This window comes from Thalassophryne amazonica, chromosome 5 (genome assembly GCF_902500255.1).
Source record: "Thalassophryne amazonica chromosome 5, fThaAma1.1, whole genome shotgun sequence".
Classification (NCBI taxonomy): domain Eukaryota; kingdom Metazoa; phylum Chordata; class Actinopteri; order Batrachoidiformes; family Batrachoididae; genus Thalassophryne; species Thalassophryne amazonica.
The window spans coordinates 109,484,645-109,505,985 of NC_047107.1; the positions used below are offsets into that span (position 1 = coordinate 109,484,645).

A 21,341-nucleotide genomic window follows, 5' to 3' on the forward strand; every position below is an offset into this window, starting at 1 on the left:
GTTGTTGTTTTTTTCCCAGCTGATCTCATGCAGTAATGTTCACCAGATTTCAGAAACTACAGCATTTATTGTTTTTTGACTTCTCATGTTAACCCTCTGGGGTCCGAGTGCCTTTTTTGGACAGTTCACTCGCCTGGCATAAGTGTTTTATTATTGCTGTTAACAGCTCTCCCTGCATCTCACAATCAAGTTTTATGTCTCTTCTTTTTTTCAGGACAACCTGTGCTTTCATAATATATATGTTTTTGTTGTGTTTTATACGTGTAATAAAGGTTTGCAATCAGAAATAAGAGAGGAAAAAGTAAAGCAGAATTAATTTTCCACACACATTTATCAAAACACACAGCAAACTATAATAACTGTTTTGACACTTTATAAAGGTAATTTGAGGTCTTGTGTGAAAGACTGTACAACAAAAAGTTTCAAACAATACACACAAATGCACATTTTGAACAATATATACAAAATGGTCTATCCGTTTTGTTGTCCATTGATATGGTAAACAGTGCTTTACGCAGAGAAAGCAACAGAGTTATCCAGTAACATTCACATGCAAACTAGTGGAGCAATCCTGATAGTTACACACTTTGTTTGAGCATGTGAGATTGTCATCAGAGGCTGTCTGCTTTCAGTGATCACTGCGCGTAATGGCGCATTGGAGACCAATAGTATGTACTCATTGGAGCACCCAGGAGACTATTCAAATGAGCCAACTAGTAACATATCACTCCTGAAAACGATCTTTGGCTTTTCACATGAGGTAAATCTGCCCTACGATTGGATTTTGGAAAACCATGTGACGGTGAACCAATTCCGATTGGGCACTCACATTGCGCACGTCATCACACACCTTCTATGAGGAGTACAAAGATGGATGATAGCTGGCTTGAAAGTCCGCAGAGTTAACTTTTCAGCAAAAAAAGTAAGTTTCTATCCCATATCATTAAAAAGTTATTTCTAATTTAGTAAAGCTTGGTCTTAGCCATCGTATACAACAGCGTCAGCCCCAGAGGGTTAAAGTGGAAGCGATAGGTTTGTCCAAAGTCTAGGAAAAACAGTCACCTTGAACGAACTTTGTTGTCAGAGAGTTTACTACATTATCAGTACTGTTGCCTGTATGAGCTGCGTTTCTCTCATTTTCTCTTTCTGTTGTGTTTACAGATTTATAAGTAACACACCACAGATGTCAGGAACAGCTGTCTTAATCTGTGGCCTTTATGATTACGTCCACCAAGGACATAATAAAATCATCAACGTTTATTTATTTATTTGTCTGACTTATAGCAGGATTATGTCAAAACTACCGCCTGGATTTTGGCAACATTTTCACTACAGATAGGTATTGGAACATGGAAGACTTCATTAAATTTTGACGGTGATCCAGATCCAGATTCAGATTCTGGATCAAGATTTCACTTTATGTAGTCTTTGAAGGATTACGTCAAAACAACATCACGGATTATCACCAAATTTGCACCACAGATAGATAGTAGGGCATGGAAGACTCCACTGAAGTTTTAAGTTGATCCGGTTCCAGATTGGCAGATGTCAGAAATCTCTGATTCTTGTTTTGTGTTGCTCTGATTGGATTTTGTTTGCTTAGTTGGTTGGTGCGCACATGTAGGAGACTTGGTGAAACGAGAATAATCAGACATCACGACACACCTAGTGCAGCAGCTAAGAGCATATTTAGAGCAAAATCATGCAAATGGTGATATAGGCACCAAAGTTGGCACAAATACTCCTTAGACATTACTCTTTTGAACAAACCGACTGGTCACTTGAATTTTCAATAGACAGCCAGGTAGCGGTCAGTTGAAGAATTACACAGGGGTCAAAATTGAAAATGCTCAAATCATATTGAAAGCTACACCACATTATTTGTCTGATCGTAAAGATTCCAAAAAGGTATAGTTTGGACTATCTATGACTGAATGTTATGGAGTTATGGGGTAAAAACAGCAAAAATGGTGACAAAGGTCAGTGTCAGTTTGAGAAGAGCACTGTCCCTCCCTCAGAAACGCGGACTGATACCACAGTGTGTGAAAAAGGCAAATCACCAGCAATAAATGTAGGAAATAATGATATGCAAGAAAGCATTAATAAGGGTAGATATTTTAAAGCTCTACTGCAATACTGATTAGTGATACTGATTAATTATCTTTTCAGCAACTAGGTAGGTTTAGGTCTACTTGTAGACATCAAGACAGTAATGGCTATTGCAATCTGACATTTGACCTCAGTAACCTTGACCTTCACCCAAATAATTTACCTCTGGCTATCCTTGCCAAGGAAATCCACCTAACAATTTTCCCCATTTGGTCTAGACTGGTTTAAAATCTGACGTTGCTGGGCAATTCTACCAGGAGACTCAGCCAGTTGGAGAGGAAATGTTTATTACATAGGTAGATACAGAGTTCTGAGATTTGTTTTGCCTCAACCCCCTGGCAGCAGTGGGATGAGCAGAGACTCTAGGATCCTGCCGATGGAGGAGGCAGGGGGTTAGAGCCCATCCCCCTGGTAGACAGGGACCAACTGGTGGTGGTGGGGTAGTGGAGGGAGCATTAAGTGGCGTACTGCAAAACATGAGAGGTGAGTGAAGTTAATGAGCTTTTAAAGGATGAGCCTGCATTGTGTTCCAGTGATGATAATTCGTAACATCATCTTCGGATTAAAGTGCGGCAGCTGGATCCAGTTTGCTGAATGTTAAAGACACTGAATCCGACTCTCCTGAATTTGAATTTGAATTGTGAGTCTCCTGAATTTGTGCTAACGCTGCATTTTTGGAACCCACCTCCATATGTGTGCCCCATTTTGTGCAAATATTAGTTAAAAAAAAAAAAACCCCTTGCATTTTGTCCTTTGACACGAATGACCTTAACCCCAATGAAAGTTTGATCTCTCCTTTGTAAATCCAGGAGAGATGAACATTGGAGTGAAAAATATAAATGAACATCTTCAACCCTAGTAACTGTGATGTTTGCCAAAACAAAGCCTTTTCGAGCAGTTTGGGCTTGACCATCATCCTCAGATTGGGTTTGGTGTAAGTCAGCCAAAGGATCTTGGAGGAGTAGGGGAACAAACAGACAGACAGACAGACAAGCAGACAGGCAAATGTTGCTCAAATTATAGTTTGAGTGATCTTGGCACATTTGACAGCTGTGGAAAGAATTCAGAGTTTTGATCATTAACACTGTAATGTGAATAAAGCTGTAAAAAAGTAAACCTTTAGTAGATCATAAAATCACATTAGACCAGTTTGGAACAGTTTTGGATTAAAGCAGATTTGGTTTGAACATGACAGAAATTGTTTCATTGTTTGATTGGGAGTTGAGTTTGGTCTGGTAGCAACTAGACAGGTGACAATTCAGAAGTGACCGCTGAGTGATCATAAGGTGTTCAGGATTTAAGGCATACACACTTCTGAGTTTTGGTGTTTGTGGATAATTTCAGCCTTTGACTCTGTGTTCACATGTGGTATTTCCTCATGTTTTCTTTTTATATTTACTTATGATAACAACGTTGTCACCTTGTGTGTGCTTTCAGGATCGGCCATGGTTTTATGATGCTGCTTTTTATGTCCCACAGAGTGGAGGAAATGAGCCTGAGAGTGGTGTTATTTAGAAGAAGTAGAGTCCGACAAAACGGGGATCAGTTTCTGTGCTGGCTGGAAACAAGGTACCAGTAGATTCGGTAGATTCTCACAAATCCAACAAGACCAAGCATTCATGATATGCACACTCTTAAGGCTATGAAATTAGGCTGTTAGTAAAAAAAAAAAAAAAGTAGAAAAGGGGGTGTTCACAATAATAGTAGTGTGGCATTCAGTCAGTGAGTTAATCAATTTTGTGGAACAAACAGGTGTGAATCAGGTGTCCCCTATTTAAGGATGAAGCCAGCACCTGTTGAACATGCTTTTCTCGTTGAAAGCCTGAGGAAAATGGGACGTTCAAGACATTGTTCAGAAGAACAGCGTAGTTTGATTAAAAAATTGATTGGAGTGTTATGTGTCGGACGCAGCTCGGAGAACCGACCAGCGTTTGAAGGACCCAGTATGAAATAAGCAGAGCACGGTTCAAAGGCTAACTGAATTTAATACATAACAGTGATAATATAACAAAAGGTGCGGCCTGGCGTGGTGCGCTCCCAGCAGCGCTAACGGTCCGGAGCCAGAAGCTGTTTCGGACCCAAGGACCCCGCCGACACCCCCCAGTTGGCCGCAACAACCGAGTCTGTGAAAGAAGGAACCATTATGTGAGTCCACACTCTACACACAGAACACTTAAAGGTGTACAAACAGCAAACACTTCCTGGCTTGATTACTGATCAGCTTCCCAACCTGCAGGCATGGAACATCCAGTTCACAAAACTCCACCGCAGTGGAAGCTGATACATGACTAACAAACAGCTCAATACAATAAGGTGTGAGGGACACCACATTTACTGACTGTATAACTGTTAGTCACAAAATCTAACGTACCTCAGGAAGTGTGCTGACGAGCGTGAGACCTCACTCCCTCCTCTTTCACAGACTGTGCATCAAACCTGGACGTTCTCAGCATCCGCTGTTGATGAGATGGCTCCCAAGACGACGATCTCACCCGTCTGGTCACAAGGTCGAGTCTCTGGCAAATACACACTGTGCACTCCAGTCTTAAATGCCAACATGTTCCAATCCATCCAGATGCACCACAGCTGTGAGTCCTGACGAGTCGCAGGTGATCAGGGTGAGGTCCTGACAGCCTCAGCAACACAGCCACTCAGTCCCAAATGCACGCCACCTGGGAGGAAACCAAAAGACAAACAAACCGGCAGCCAGGCCCCCCCAGCCATATAACATGGAGAGGGGAAAACGTATACGCAGGTGCAAAAAATTATAGGCTGTTCATCTACAATGATCTCCAGTGCTTTAAAATGGACAAAAAAAAACAGAGACGCGTGGAAGAAAACAGAAAACAACCATCAAAATGGATAGAAGAATAACCAGAATGGCAAAGGCTCACCCATTGATCAGCTCCAGGATGATCAAAGACAGTCTGGAGTTACCTGTAAGTACTGTGACAGTTAGAAGATGCCTGTGTGAAGCTAATTTATTTGCAAGAATCCCCCGCAAAGTCCCTCTGTTAAATAAAAGACATGTGCAGAAGAGGTTACAATTTGCCAAAGAACACATCAACTGGCCTAAAGAGAAATGGATGAATATTTTGTTGACTGATGAGAGTAAAATTGTTCTTTTTGGGTCCAAGGGCCACAGACAGTTTGTGAGACGACCCCAAAACTCTGAATTCAAGCCACAGTTCACAGTGAAGACAGTGAAGCATGGTGGTGCAAGCATCATGATATGGGCATGTTTCTCCTACTATGGTGTTGGGCCTATATATCACATACCAGGTATCATGGATCAGTTTGGATATGTCAAAATACTTGAAGAGGTCATGTTGCCTTATGCTGAAGAGGACATGCCCTTGAAATGGGTGTTTCAACAAGACAATGACCCCAAGCACACTAGTAACCGGGCAAAATCTTGGTTCCAAAGCAAAAAAATTAATGCCTCACAGATGTGAAGAAATCATGAAAAACTGTGGTTATACAACTAAATACTAGTTTAGTGATTCACAGGATTGCAAAAAAAAAGTTTGAACATAATAGTTTTGAGTTTGTAGCGTCAACAGCAGATGCTACTATTATTGTGAACACCCCCTTTTCTACTTTTTTTTTTTACTAATAGCCCAATTGCATAGCCTTAAGAGTGTGCATATCATGAATGCTTGGTCTTGTTGGATTTGTGAGAATCTACTGAATCTACTGGTACCTTGTTTCCCATGTAACAATAAGAAATATACTCAAAACCTGGATTAATCTTTTTAGTCACATAGCACTACTGTTATTCTGAACAATACTGTATATAGCGCTTTTCCATCTCAGTCAGAAGTTTAAAGCACTTTACAGTGATGCCTTGCTTTCACTCATTCACACATACTGTCAGGGTGCTACCATGCAAGGACCAACTTTGGCATTAAGGATAACATTCAAGAGTATCTTAGCGATTTTCCGAATGGGGAATTGAACCCCCATCTCTATGCTCTCAGCCATCACCTCCTCAGTCAATTTTTATATCCTGTTCTGTGCTGTACACCCTTTAAAATAGGGCCAATTCCTCACAATATTACTTTATAATTAAGAGCAATGTATGCTGCTGATGTGTTCCTGTGAACAGAATGCAGTGCATATACCCTCCTTCCTTTTTATGTCTACTTGCACATCTTTACCTGGTCGCACTGCACTTTATGCTTGTGTATTCTAATTTATTGTAAGTGTATTTTATTATGTAACTTTTACCTACTGTTTACCTACTGGAGTTGCAACCCTAATTTCATTGTTCTGAAGTCAGTTCAATGACAATAAAGGCTTTCAATTCAATTCAAGTTTTACCCAACCGTCATAAAACACAAAGAATAATTGCCCAACCAAGGGTCTGTGTACTTTTTATTTGTCTCTCTCGTGTTCCAAATCCCCACTCATCTGCTTTTCATAGACGGAAGAGCATTGACGTCCAACTCCTCAATCAGTTATCCTTGGCGTATGATGTAAACAATTCCATATCACGCGTCTCCTGCCGAAAGGAGCCTTCTCAGAGACAGAAAATCTCTTCGATATCTCAAAAAGACATTGCGTTCATCATCGGTGTCCTTCTCACTCTCCTTTAACCACTTTCTCTTCCTCACTCTCTTGTCCTCTCTCTCTTTGAGCATTCTTCCCTGGAGCGTCCTTGTCAGCATCGCGGCCAGCTCGTGATATGGAGAAACGAGGCGAGGTCAATAGTTTGTGTCCCTGCTTTATAAATAATGTGACTCAGGCAGAAAGAATGGCTTTTGATGGCTGCAGCACGGGTAAAATGGACGGATTATTTTCCCCCCATCTTGTAACCACCATCACCACAACCCCCCCCCCAGCTTGATTTGTTTAACCTTGTTGGTTTGTGTTTTTTTTTTTATTTCAAACAGTTTTCCTCCTGTATTTCCCACGTCGCTGCTGTCCATTCAGCTGAGAGATGTTGGCAAAGTGTTTTCTTGTGAATAAGACATGAAATCGCGTTGGCCTCCACATGCGTTTTGGTTTAGAAAGTCAAAGTCTGCACAGTATGCAGGCTGCTGCAGGAATTTAAACGTAGTGCTCGCATCATGAATAGACACGGAATCTGTGTGTTTGTCAGCAAAGAGAACTTGACATTGTCAGCTGCCAATCAAAGTTCAACACATATCCATCCGTTTTCAATACCTGCTTATTCCTACTAAGGATCACGGGGGGCTGGAGCCTATCACCAAGCCCAGCGGCAGAAAAAAAATATTAAGGGGGTGATGAGTTTATCACAGGGGGCGGGGTCACCCCCCCCAAAGTGTACACCGGAGGGGACGTGCCTCTGAGCATGCGTAATGAATTGGGTGCGCTACCGGAAAACTCATGTATTTAGGCTACACCGTTTTAAGAGACTGACTGAGTAAGAGTAAAGAGTGATGACAGTATTTTTTTTAATTATTATTTGAACGTATGAGCATGCTTTAGTTCGTCCACCTTACCATAATCACTGGACTCAGGATCCTTGCCCTCTGCCGCACTGACAAGTGCAACCCTCAGCCTATCAAATCGCTTGAGCACAGACACACGCCATATCCGTTTGTTTTAAAATTAATTACTTTAGTTAATTAATTTGGTTTATTTGTTAAATACGTGATATTATTGAATAACTAATATTTTGCTATATTTTCCAGTGTTTATTTTTCTTTCTTTTTTATTTTTATTTTTTGATAACTCTCACATCCGAGGGGGCGGGGTTGATGATGTGAGGGGGTGTCGCCCCCAAACGCCCCCTCGTGGGGTCGGGTATGCCTATCATAGCAGTCAGATGGCGTGAGGCGGGGTACAGGACGCCAGTCTGTCACAGGGCCGCATATAGACGGACTTTCATACACGCACACAGTCCTACGGTCAATTTAAAGTTTCAATTTAAAGTTTCCAGTTAACCTAACCTGTATGTCCTTCGATGTGGGAGGAAGCCGGAGCAGCTGCAGAGAACCAATTCAGACGCGGGCAGAACTTTCAAACTCTACACAGAAAGGGAGGGGCCTTCTTTCTGTGAGGCATCAGTGCTAACCACTAAACCACTGTGCCGCCCCATCAACATATACTGACCTGGAATCAATCATGGATGGTCTGGATGGTTTTATAGTCCAGGACTCGATGGGACTGTAGACTGACTGCTGCAACCAAGAAGCTGATTTAAAAAATAAAAAGTTAATGGGTGTGTGATGCTGCGTTAATAGGGAGGGGAATTCAGCAGTTTCTATAAATCAATATTGATGCATTATTCCTTCTGACTATTGGGTCAATTCTTTATCAGTTATGTGATTCATTCTTGATCAATTTTATGGACAGAAAAATGTAGATCTACCGTAATTTCCAGACTATAGAGTGCACCTGAATATTAGCCTCACCCACCAATTTTAAAAAGAAAAAAGAAATTGTACAAAATAGGCCACACTTCTCTATAAGTCGCTGGTCTCCACATTGTAACATGGGATATTTACACAGAAAGATGTTAGACAGAAAGATTTTTAACTTAATTAAATATGTACCATAAATGCTTTTTTCCTCTGAAGTGTTACACGTAAATATTGATGCGCATGTCATCCAGTGCGCGCACGGTGTCTCTGGTCCACACAGAGAACTGAGTAATTTTAACTTTTTCTAACTTCCATCGCGTGCAGCCAGGATCGGATGGAGTCTGTGGTAAATGAGACGTTAATGAGGGAGAAGGCTCCGCGCCGCTGGTCTGACGGCGCACCTGTGGCACAAAGTGTGAGAGAGGGACTTTTCTTCACTAAAGCGAACGAGTAAGACCTTATATTTACAGCATGAGGAGCGCAGCTTTCATGAAATCAATTGACGTATTTCGACTTGTGGAAAAGCCTGTAAAAATCCATAAATGAGCTGCATCATTGTAAAAGCCACAGTCTTCAAAGCATGTGAAAAAAGTAGCGGCTTATAGTCTGGAAATTACGGTACACAAGTTTAGGGGTGGACAGCACGACCTAAAATTAATATCACAGTGTTTTTCATGTTTTGGACAGTATATCATGTTATTACTAGTTCACTTTATTAATTATCTTTTTTTATTTATTTATTTATTTCAGCAAAAGCTGCGTCTGTCCATTCCCGATCAATCAAATTTTTGTAAAAATGTAGATCCACACGTTTAGGGGTGGACAGCATCACCTAAAACAAATGTCACAGTATTTTTCACTTTTTGGACAGTATATCATGTTATTACTAGTTCACTTTATTAATTATCTTCTTTTGTTTTTTGTTTTTTTTTCACCAAAAGCTGCATCTGTCTATTCCCGATCAATCTAATTTTTGGAAAAAAATGTATATCTACACATGTTTAGGGGTGGACAGCATCACCTAAAACTAATGTCACAGTATTTTTCACTTTTTGGACAGTATGTCATGTTATTACTAGTTCACTTTATTAATTATCTTTTTTATTTTTTCTGCAAAACCTGCATCTGTCCATTCCTGATCAATCAAATTTTTGGAAAAATGAAGATCTACACAAGTTTAGGGGTGAACAGCATCACCTAAAACTAATGTCACAGTATTTTTCACTTTTTGGACAGTATATCATGTTATTACTAGTTCACTTTATTAATTATCTTATTTTGTTATTTATTTTTTTCACCAAAAGCTACATCTGTCCATTCCCGATCAATCTAATTTTTGGAAAAAAATGTAGATCTACACGTTTAGGGGTGGACAGCATCACCTAAAACTGTCACAGTATTTTTCACTTTTTGGACAGTATATCATGTTATTACTAGTTCACTTTATTAATTATCTTATTTATTTATTTATTTATTTATTTATTTATTTATTTTTTTTTTTTCAGCAAAAGCTGCGTCTGTCCATTCCTGATCAATCTAATTTTTGTAAAAATGTAGATCTACACATGTTTAGGGGTGAACAGCATCACCTAAAACTAATGTCACAGTATTTTTCACTTTTTGGACAGTATATCATGTTATTACTAGTTCACTTTATTAATTATCTTCTTTTGTTTTTTTGTTTGTTTTTTTCACCAAAAGCTGCATCTGTCCATTCCTGATCAATCTAATTTTTGGGAAAAAAATGTAGATCTACACATGTTTAGGGGTGGACAGCATCACCTAAAACTAATGTCACAGTATTTTTCACTTTTTGGACAGTATATCATGTTATTACTAGTTCACTTTATTAATTATCTTTTTTTTTTTTCAGCAAAAGCTGTGTCTGTCCATTCCTGATCAATCTAATTTTTGTAAAAATGTAGATCTACACATGTTTAGGGGTGAACAGCATCACCTAAAACTAATGTCACAGTGTTTTTCACTTTTTGGACAGTATATCATGTTATTACTAGTTCACTTTATTAATTATCTTTTTTTTCAGCAAAAGCTGTGTCTGTCCATTCCTGATCAATCTAATTTTTGGAAAAATGTAGATCTACACATGTTTAGGGGTGGACTGCATCACCTAAAACTAATGTCACAGTATTTTTCACTTTTTGGACAGTATATCATGTTATTACTAGTTCACTTTATTAATTATCTTATTTATTTATTTATTTATTTTTTCAACAAAGAGCTGCGTCTGTCCATTCCTGATCAATCTAATTTTTGTAAAAATGTAGATCTACACATGTTTAGGGGTGGACAGCATCACCTAAAACTAATGTCACAGTATTTTTCACTTTTTGAACAGTATATCATGTTATTACTAGCTCACTTTATTAATTATCTTTTTTTTTTTTCAGCAAAAGCTGTGTCTTTCCATTCCTGATCAATCTAATTTTTGTAAAAATGTAGATCTACACATGTTTAGGGGTGAACAGCATCACCTAAAACTAATGTCACAGTGTTTTTCACTGTTTGGACAGTATATCATGTTATTACTAGTTCACTTTATTAATTATCTTTTTTTTTTTCAGCAAAAGCTGTGTCTGTCCATTCCTGATCAATCTAATTTTTGTAAAAATGTAGATCTACACATGTTTAGGGGTGAACAGCATCACCTAAAACTAATGTCACAGTGTTTTTCACTTTTTGGACAGTATATCATGTTATTACTAGTTCACTTTATTAATTATCTTTTTTTTTCAGCAAAAGCTGTGTCTGTCCATTCCTGATCAATCTCATTTTTGGAAAAATGTAGATCTACACATGTTTAGGGGTGGACTGCATCACCTAAAACTAATGTCACAGTATTTTTCACTTTTTGGACAGTATATCATGTTATTACTAGTTCACTTTATTAATTATCTTATTTATTTATTTATTTATTTTTTTTTTCAACAAAGAGCTGCGTCTGTCCATTCCTGATCAATCTAATTTTTGTAAAAATGTAGATCTACACATGTTTAGGGGTGGACAGCATCACCTAAAACTAATGTCACAGTATTTTTCACTTTTTGGACAGTATATCATGTTATTACTAGCTCACTTTATTAATTATCTTTTTTTTTTTCAGCAAAAGCTGTGTCTTTCCATTCCTGATCAATCTAATTTTTGTAAAAATGTAGATCTACACATGTTTAGGGGTGAACAGCATCACCTAAAACTAATGTCACAGTGTTTTTCACTGTTTGGACAGTATATCATGTTATTACTAGTTCACTTTATTAATTATCTTCTTTTGTTTTTTTGTTTGTTTTTTTCACCAAAAGCTGCATCTGTCCATTCCTGATCAATCTAATTTTTGGGAAAAAAATGTAGATCTACACATGTTTAGGGGTGGACAGCATCACCTAAAACTAATGTCACAGTATTTTTCACTTTTTGGACAGTATATCATGTTATTATTACTAGTTCACTTTATTAATTATCTTTTTTTTTTTCAGCAAAAGCTGTGTCTGTCCATTCCTGATCAATCTAATTTTTGGAAAAATGTAGATCTACACATGTTTAGGGGTGGACTGCATCACCTAAAACTAATGTCACAGTATTTTTCACTTTTTGGACAGTATATCATGTTATTACTAGTTCACTTTATTAATTATCTTATTTATTTATTTATTTATTTTTTTTTTCAACAAAGAGCTGCGTCTGTCCATTCCTGATCAATCTAATTTTTGTAAAAATGTAGATCTACACATGTTTAGGGGTGGACAGCATCACCTAAAACTAATGTCACAGTATTTTTCACTTTTTGGACAGTATATCATGTTATTACTAGCTCACTTTATTAATTATCTTTTTTTTTTTTTCAGCAAAAGCTGTGTCTTTCCATTCCTGATCAATCTAATTTTTGTAAAAATGTAGATCTACACATGTTTAGGGGTGAACAGCATCACCTAAAACTAATGTCACAGTGTTTTTCACTGTTTGGACAGTATATCATGTTATTACTAGTTCACTTTATTAATTATCTTTTTTTTTTCAGCAAAAGCTGTGTCTGTCCATTCCTGATCAATCTAATTTTTGGAAAAATGTAGATCTACACATGTTTAGGGGTGGACTGCATCACCTAAAACTAATGTCACAGTATTTTTCACTTTTTGGACAGTATATCATGTTATTACTAGTTCACTTTATTAATTATCTTCTTTTGTTTTTTTTGTTTGTTTTTTTCACCAAAAGCTGCATCTGTCCATTCCTGATCAATCTAATTTTTGTAAAAATGTAGATCTACACATGTTTAGGGGTGGACAGCATCACCTAAAACTAATGTCACAGTATTTTTCACTTTTTGGACAGTATATCATGTTATTACTAGTTCACTTTATTAATTATCTTTTTTTTTCAGCAAAAGCTGTGTCTTTCCATTCCTGATCAATCTAATTTTTGTAAAAATGTAGATCTACACATGTTTAGGGGTGAACAGCATCACCTAAAACTAATGTCACAGTGTTTTTCACTTTTTGGACAGTATATCATGTTATTACTAGTTCACTTTATTAATTATCTTATTTATTTATTTATTTATTTTTTCAACAAAGAGCTGCGTCTGTCCATTCCTGATCAATCTAATTTTTGTAAAAATGTAGATCTACACATGTTTAGGGGTGGACAGCATCACCTAAAACTAATGTCACAGTATTTTTCACTTTTTGGACAGTATATCATGTTATTACTAGCTCACTTTATTAATTATCTTTTTTTTTTTTTCAGCAAAAGCTGTGTCTTTCCATTCCTGATCAATCTAATTTTTGTAAAAATGTAGATCTACACATGTTTAGGGGTGAACAGCATCACCTAAAACTAATGTCACAGTGTTTTTCACTGTTTGGACAGTATATCATGTTATTACTAGTTCACTTTATTAATTATCTTTTTTTTTCTCAGCAAAAGCTGCGTCTGTCCATTCCTGATCAATCTAATTTTTGTAAAAATGTAGATCTACACATGTTTAGGGGTGAACAGCAACACCTAAAACTAATGTCACAGTATTTTTCACTTTTTGGACAGTATATCATGTTATTACTAGTTCACTTTATTAATTATCTTTTTTTTTCAGCAAAAGCTGTGTCTTTCCATTCCTGATCAATCTAATTTTTGTAAAAATGTAGATCTACACATGTTTAGGGGTGAACAGCATCACCTAAAACTAATGTCACAGTGTTTTTCACTTTTTGGACAGTATATCATGTTATTACTAGTTCACTTTATTAATTATCTTCTTTTGTTATTCTTTTTTTTTCACCAAAAGCTGCATCTGTCCATTCCTGATCAATCTAATTTTTGGAAAAATGTAGATCTACACATGTTTAGGGGTGGACTGCATCACCTAAAACTAATGTCACAGTATTTTTCACTTTTTGGACAGTATATCATGTTATTACTAGTTCACTTTATTAATTATCTTATTTATTTATTTTTTCAACAAAGAGCTGCGTCTGTCCATTCCTGATCAATCTAATTTTTGTAAAAAATGTAGATCTACACATGTTTAGGAGTGGACAGCATCACCTAAAACTAATGTCACAGTATTTTTCACTTTTTGGACAGTATATCATGTTATTACTAGTTCACTTTATTAATTATCTTTTTTTTTTTTTTCAGCAAAAGCTGTGTCTTTCCATTCCTGATCAATCTAATTTTTGTAAAAATGTAGATCTACACATGTTTAGGGGTGGACTGCATCACCTAAAACTAATGTCACAGTATTTTTCACTTTTTGGACAGTATATCATGTTATTACTAGTTCACTTTATTAATTATCTTTTTTTTTTCAGCAAAAGCTGCATCTGTCCATTCCTGATCAATCTAATTTTTGTAAAAATGTAGATGTACACATGTTTAGGGGTGAACAGCAACACCTAAAACTAATGTCACAGTATTTTTCACTTTTTGGACAGTATATCATGTTATTACTAGTTCACTTTATTAATTATCTTCTTTTGTTTTTTTTGTTTGTTTTTTTCACCAAAAGCTGCATCTGTCCATTCCTGATCAATCTAATTTTTGGAAAAAAAATGTAGATCTACACAGGTTTAGGGGTGGATAGCAACACCTAAAACTAATGTCACAGTATTTTTCACTTTTTGGACAGTATATCATGTTATTACCAGTTCACTATATTAATTAACTTATTTATTTATTTATTTATTTTTTCAACAAAGAGCTGCGTCTGTCCATTCCTGATCAATCTAATTTTTGTAAAAATGTAGATCTACACATGTTTAGGGGTGGACAGCATCACCTAAAACTAATGTCACAGTATTTTTCACTTTTTGGACAGTATATCATGTTATTACTAGTTCACTTTATTAATTATCTTTTTTTTTTTTCAGCAAAAGCTGTGTCTTTCCATTCCTGATCAATCTAATTTTTGTAAAAATGTAGATCTACACATGTTTAAGGGTGGACAGCATCACCTAAAACTAATGTCACAGTATTTTTCACTTTTTGGACAGTATATCATGTTATTACCAGTTCACTATATTAATTATCTTATTTATTTATTTATTTATTTTTTCAACAAAGAGCTGCGTCTGTCCATTCCTGATCAATCTAATTTTTGTAAAAATGTAGATCTACACATGTTTAGGGGTGGACAGCATCACCTAAAACTAATGTCACAGTATTTTTCACTTTTTGGACAGTATATCATGTTATTACTAGTTCACTTTATTAATTATCTTTTTTTTTTCAGCAAAAGCTGCATCTGTCCATTCCTGATCAATCTAATTTTTGTAAAAATGTAGATGTACACATGTTTAGGGGTGAACAGCAACACCTAAAACTAATGTCACAGTATTTTTCACTTTTTGGACAGTATATCATGTTATTACTAGTTCACTTTATTAATTATCTTCTTTTGTTTTTTTTGTTTGTTTTTTTCACCAAAAGCTGCATCTGTCCATTCCTGATCAATCTAATTTTTGGAAAAAAAATGTAGATCTACACAGGTTTAGGGGTGGACAGCATCACCTAAAACTAATGTCACAGTATTTTTCACTTTTTGGACAGTATATCATGTTATTACTAGCTCACTTTATTAATTATCTTTTTTTTTTTTTCAGCAAAAGCTGTGTCTTTCCATTCCTGATCAATCTAATTTTTGTAAAAATGTAGATCTACACATGTTTAGGGGTGAACAGCATCACCTAAAACTAATGTCACAGTGTTTTTCACTGTTTGGACAGTATATCATGTTATTACTAGTTCACTTTATTAATTATCTTTTTTTTTTCAGCAAAAGCTGTGTCTGTCCATTCCTGATCAATCTAATTTTTGGAAAAATGTAGATCTACACATGTTTAGGGGTGGACTGCATCACCTAAAACTAATGTCACAGTATTTTTCACTTTTTGGACAGTATATCATGTTATTACTAGTTCACTTTATTAATTATCTTTTTTTTTTCAGCAAAAGCTGCGTCTGTCCATTCCTGATCAATCTAATTTTTGTAAAAATGTAGATCTACACATGTTTAGGGGTGAACAGCAACACCTAAAACTAATGTCACAGTATTTTTCACTTTTTGGACAGTATATCATGTTATTACTAGTTCACTTTATTAATTATCTTTTTTTTTCAGCAAAAGCTGTGTCTTTCCATTCCTGATCAATCTAATTTTTGTAAAAATGTAGATCTACACATGTTTAGGGGTGAACAGCATCACCTAAAACTAATGTCACAGTGTTTTTCACTTTTTGGACAGTATATCATGTTATTACTAGTTCACTTTATTAATTATCTTCTTTTGTTATTCTTTTTTTTTCACCAAAAGCTGCATCTGTCCATTCCTGATCAATCTAATTTTTGGAAAAATGTAGATCTACACATGTTTAGGGGTGGACTGCATCACCTAAAACTAATGTCACAGTATTTTTCACTTTTTGGACAGTATATCATGTTATTACTAGTTCACTTTATTAATTATCTTATTTATTTATTTTTTCAACAAAGAGCTGCGTCTGTCCATTCCTGATCAATCTAATTTTTGTAAAAAATGTAGATCTACACATGTTTAGGAGTGGACAGCATCACCTAAAACTAATGTCACAGTATTTTTCACTTTTTGGACAGTATATCATGTTATTACTAGTTCACTTTATTAATTATCTTTTTTTTTTTTTTCAGCAAAAGCTGTGTCTTTCCATTCCTGATCAATCTAATTTTTGTAAAAATGTAGATCTACACATGTTTAGGGGTGGACTGCATCACCTAAAACTAATGTCACAGTATTTTTCACTTTTTGGACAGTATATCATGTTATTACTAGTTCACTTTATTAATTATCTTTTTTTTTTCAGCAAAAGCTGCATCTGTCCATTCCTGATCAATCTAATTTTTGTAAAAATGTAGATGTACACATGTTTAGGGGTGAACAGCAACACCTAAAACTAATGTCACAGTATTTTTCACTTTTTGGACAGTATATCATGTTATTACTAGTTCACTTTATTAATTATCTTCTTTTGTTTTTTTTGTTTGTTTTTTTCACCAAAAGCTGCATCTGTCCATTCCTGATCAATCTAATTTTTGGAAAAAAAATGTAGATCTACACAGGTTTAGGGGTGGATAGCAACACCTAAAACTAATGTCACAGTATTTTTCACTTTTTGGACAGTATATCATGTTATTACCAGTTCACTATATTAATTAACTTATTTATTTATTTATTTATTTTTCAACAAAGAGCTGCGTCTGTCCATTCCTGATCAATCTAATTTTTGTAAAAATGTAGATCTACACATGTTTAGGGGTGGACAGCATCACCTAAAACTAATGTCACAGTATTTTTCACTTTTTGGACAGTATATCATGTTATTACTAGTTCACTTTATTAATTATCTTTTTTTTTTTTCAGCAAAAGCTGTGTCTTTCCATTCCTGATCAATCTAATTTTTGTAAAAATGTAGATCTACACATGTTTAAGGGTGGACAGCATCACCTAAAACTAATGTCACAGTATTTTTCACTTTTTGGACAGTATATCATGTTATTACCAGTTCACTATATTAATTATCTTATTTATTTATTTATTTATTTTTTTCAACAAAGAGCTGCGTCTGTCCATTCCTGATCAATCTAATTTTTGTAAAAATGTAGATCTACACATGTTTAGGGGTGGACAGCATCACCTAAAACTAATGTCACAGTATTTTTCACTTTTTGGACAGTATATCATGTTATTACTAGTTCACTTTATTAATTATCTTTTTTTTTTCAGCAAAAGCTGCATCTGTCCATTCCTGATCAATCTAATTTTTGTAAAAATGTAGATGTACACATGTTTAGGGGTGAACAGCAACACCTAAAACTAATGTCACAGTATTTTTCACTTTTTGGACAGTATATCATGTTATTACTAGTTCACTTTATTAATTATCTTCTTTTGTTTTTTTTGTTTGTTTTTTTCACCAAAAGCTGCATCTGTCCATTCCTGATCAATCTAATTTTTGGAAAAAAAATGTAGATCTACACAGGTTTAGGGGTGGATAGCAACACCTAAAACTAATGTCACAGTATTTTTCACTTTTTGGACAGTATATCATGTTATTACCAGTTCACTATATTAATTAACTTATTTATTTATTTATTTATTTTTTCAACAAAGAGCTGCGTCTGTCCATTCCTGATCAATCTAATTTTTGTAAAAATGTAGATCTACACATGTTTAGGGGTGGACAGCATCACCTAAAACTAATGTCACAGTATTTTTCACTTTTTGGACAGTATATCATGTTATTACTAGTTCACTTTATTAATTATCTTTTTTTTTTTTCAGCAAAAGCTGTGTCTTTCCATTCCTGATCAATCTAATTTTTGTAAAAATGTAGATCTACACATGTTTAAGGGTGGACAGCATCACCTAAAACTAATGTCACAGTATTTTTCACTTTTTGGACAGTATATCATGTTATTACTAGTTCACTTTATTAATTATCTTCTTTTGTTTTTTTTGTTTGTTTTTTTCACCAAAAGCTGCATCTGTCCATTCCTGATCAATCTAATTTTTGGAAAAAAAATGTAGATCTACACAGGTTTAGGGGTGGATAGCAACACCTAAAACTAATGTCACAGTATTTTTCACTTTTTGGACAGTATATCATGTTATTACCAGTTCACTATATTAATTAACTTATTTATTTATTTATTTATTTTTTCAACAAAGAGTTGCGTCTGTCCATTCCTGATCAATCTAATTTTTGTAAAAATGTAGATCTACACATGTTTAGGGGTGGACAGCATCACCTAAAACTAATGTCACAGTATTTTTCACTTTTTGGACAGTATATCATGTTATTACTAGTTCACTTTATTAATTATCTTTTTTTTTTTCAGCAAAAGCTGTGTCTTTCCATTCCTGATCAATCTAATTTTTGTAAAAATGTAGATCTACACATGTTTAAGGGTGGACAGCATCACCTAAAACTAATGTCACAGTATTTTTCACTTTTTGGACAGTATATCATGTTATTACCAGTTCACTATATTAATTATCTTATTTATTTATTTATTTATTTTTTTCAACAAAGAGCTGCGTCTGTCCATTCCTGATCAATCTAATTTTTGTAAAAATGTAGATCTACACATGTTTAGGGGTGGACAGCATCACCTAAAACTAATGTCACAGTATTTTTCACTTTTTGGACAGTATATCATGTTATTACTAGTTCACTTTATTAATTATCTTTTTTTTTTTTCAGCAAAAGCTGTGTCTTTCCATTCCTGATCAATCTAATTTTGTAAAAATGTAGATCTACACATGTTTAGGGGTGGACAGCATCACCTAAAACTAATGTCACAGTATTTTTCACTTTTTGGACAGTATATCATGTTATTACTAGTTCACTTTATTAATTATCTTTTTTTTTTTTTTTCAGCAAAAGCTGTGTCTGTCCATTCATGATCAATCTAATTTTTGGAAAAAATGTAGATCTACACATGTTTAGGGGTGGACAGCATCACCTAATAATGTCACAGTATTTTTCACTTTTTGAACAGTGTATGCTCTAGATTTGCTCTTTTTGACCCCTTTATTAATTTTTTTTTTTTTTTTTTTAGTAAAAGCTGAATCTTCACTTTGGTAATTATCAAATCTGCTTCTTCAAAGTTAAATTCTAGGAGGTATAAATCAAAGATTTTTTTTTTCCATCTTTATATGTTTTAAAGGTTAATTAATGATTCAAATGAGTTCACTTTAACCATTACATGACTACGAGGTGTTATTGTGAAAAAAAGTATCTTAACAGGTGTCTTCACAGTTTTACGCTTTAGTGCTGATCAGATTGATCAGATGTCTATTGATTCAATATTTGGTGTTATTTTTCATTATTTCATCTGTTATTTTAGTCCTGGCATATTAGAAGAAACAACAATTGGCCCAGTGTGTGTGTTCTGTATTATCATGGTGTTAATGTTGTTGCACCGCTCACCCGGAGTGTCAGTGCAGCTCTTTTCCATTTTGCGAGATGCTCAGTTTGGCGTCATGACAGCAGTTTTAGCAGCATCGAACTGTCTGAAACACCTGGCGACACTGATAAGAGGAACTGATAAAGTCTGAAACAGACGGTTCGGGTGGATTGAGAAATTTGGACAGGATTCTCCCTCCTTGTTATAGATTTTTGATGTATCACTCAGCTCAGGATCCTATGCTGCACCATTGATAAGCTGTTCCTCCGTCATGTTCCGAATGCTTTTTGCTGCGTCCCAGTCTGTGATTTTGTCATGGCTTCTGTTTTGGAGAGGTCAACAGAAAAAGGTGTCAGAATTGAATTTGGTGCAACATAGAACACAGTATCAGAGTGGGGAATTTTACCACAGCATATGTCTCAAATTAGCACAGCCACATGTTTGAGAGGCAGTAAAGAAGTCAATCAACATTATGTGCAAGCCAGCGTTGCTCATGTGAACACAGCCTCCAGGCTCAAACTCCATCTGCAGCCAGTCATGTTTTTTCAGTGTTCTTTGTCTGAGTAGTTTTTACTTTTTATCTCTCCTGTTCAGCATATGACTGGTTGCTTCACCTTTACATTGCAGGCAAGGTGGCTATGAGTTCATGGTGCATACGCCTCTGTTTCCTATTCATGTGGTGGCATATCACAATATTTCAAAGAAATCTGCGCTAATATTCTTTATGATGATAAAGGGAAAAACAACAATCGGAGGTTGACACACTGTTTTCAGATGTGGTTAGGCTTGTGTCATTGTATGTGTTGGAACATGAATGCAAAATTGCACTGTTTGAAGTCACAAATTAAAAATGCACTGAATGGAATCGTGTATTTAAAAAAAATTGGCAGGACTTGCAAATCCATCACAAAGATGACTTGCGGAATTATAGTTCAGTGCAGTTTTATGTAATTTGGTGGAAAATGATTTGATGTCTACACGTCCAAAAGTGGTGCCACTGCTGATTGTGTAAAGCAGAAAACTGCTGTCAGCTAAGGACAACACTGTTACAATGGTCAGATTCCTCTGTCTGTTTTTAAATCTGTCCCCACACAAACAATATTGCAGGCCGCCAGTGCATTTGTGAAGGTTTGAAATCCCGCTGTAATGAGTGTCACTCTTGCAGCCTATTCAGTTTGAGCGAGGGTGGAGCTGAGCTATGTTACAAATGTGCACACAACAGAGCTTGTTTGTTTGCTGTGGAGGATCTGTCACACTTTAAAACCAGCCTGCCTGGAAAGTGAGTAGATTTTCTGCTGTCTTTTACTTAGGTGCAGCACGGCTGAGGGAGATAGACTCTCACTTAACTACACCAGTTAACAACTCCAGCAGACGTCTCTGGAACAGACTTGCTTGATATTAAAATCCAGGAGAGGAGAAACATTGCTAACCAAAGAAAAACAC

General features: G+C 35.6%; 1 protein-coding gene and 1 long non-coding RNA gene across 2 annotated transcripts in view; both read left to right on the forward strand.

Annotated features, from left to right (window-relative positions):
* Window positions 1-21,341, forward strand: part of fbrsl1 (fibrosin-like 1) — a 744,464-nt gene that overhangs the window by 66,675 nt on the left and 656,448 nt on the right.
* LOC117511120 lies at window positions 178-21,184 on the forward strand. The gene is made up of 3 exons (XR_004560888.1): window positions 178-189; window positions 4,617-4,621; window positions 21,073-21,184. It is a non-coding gene; the product is annotated as an uncharacterized LOC117511120 (long non-coding RNA).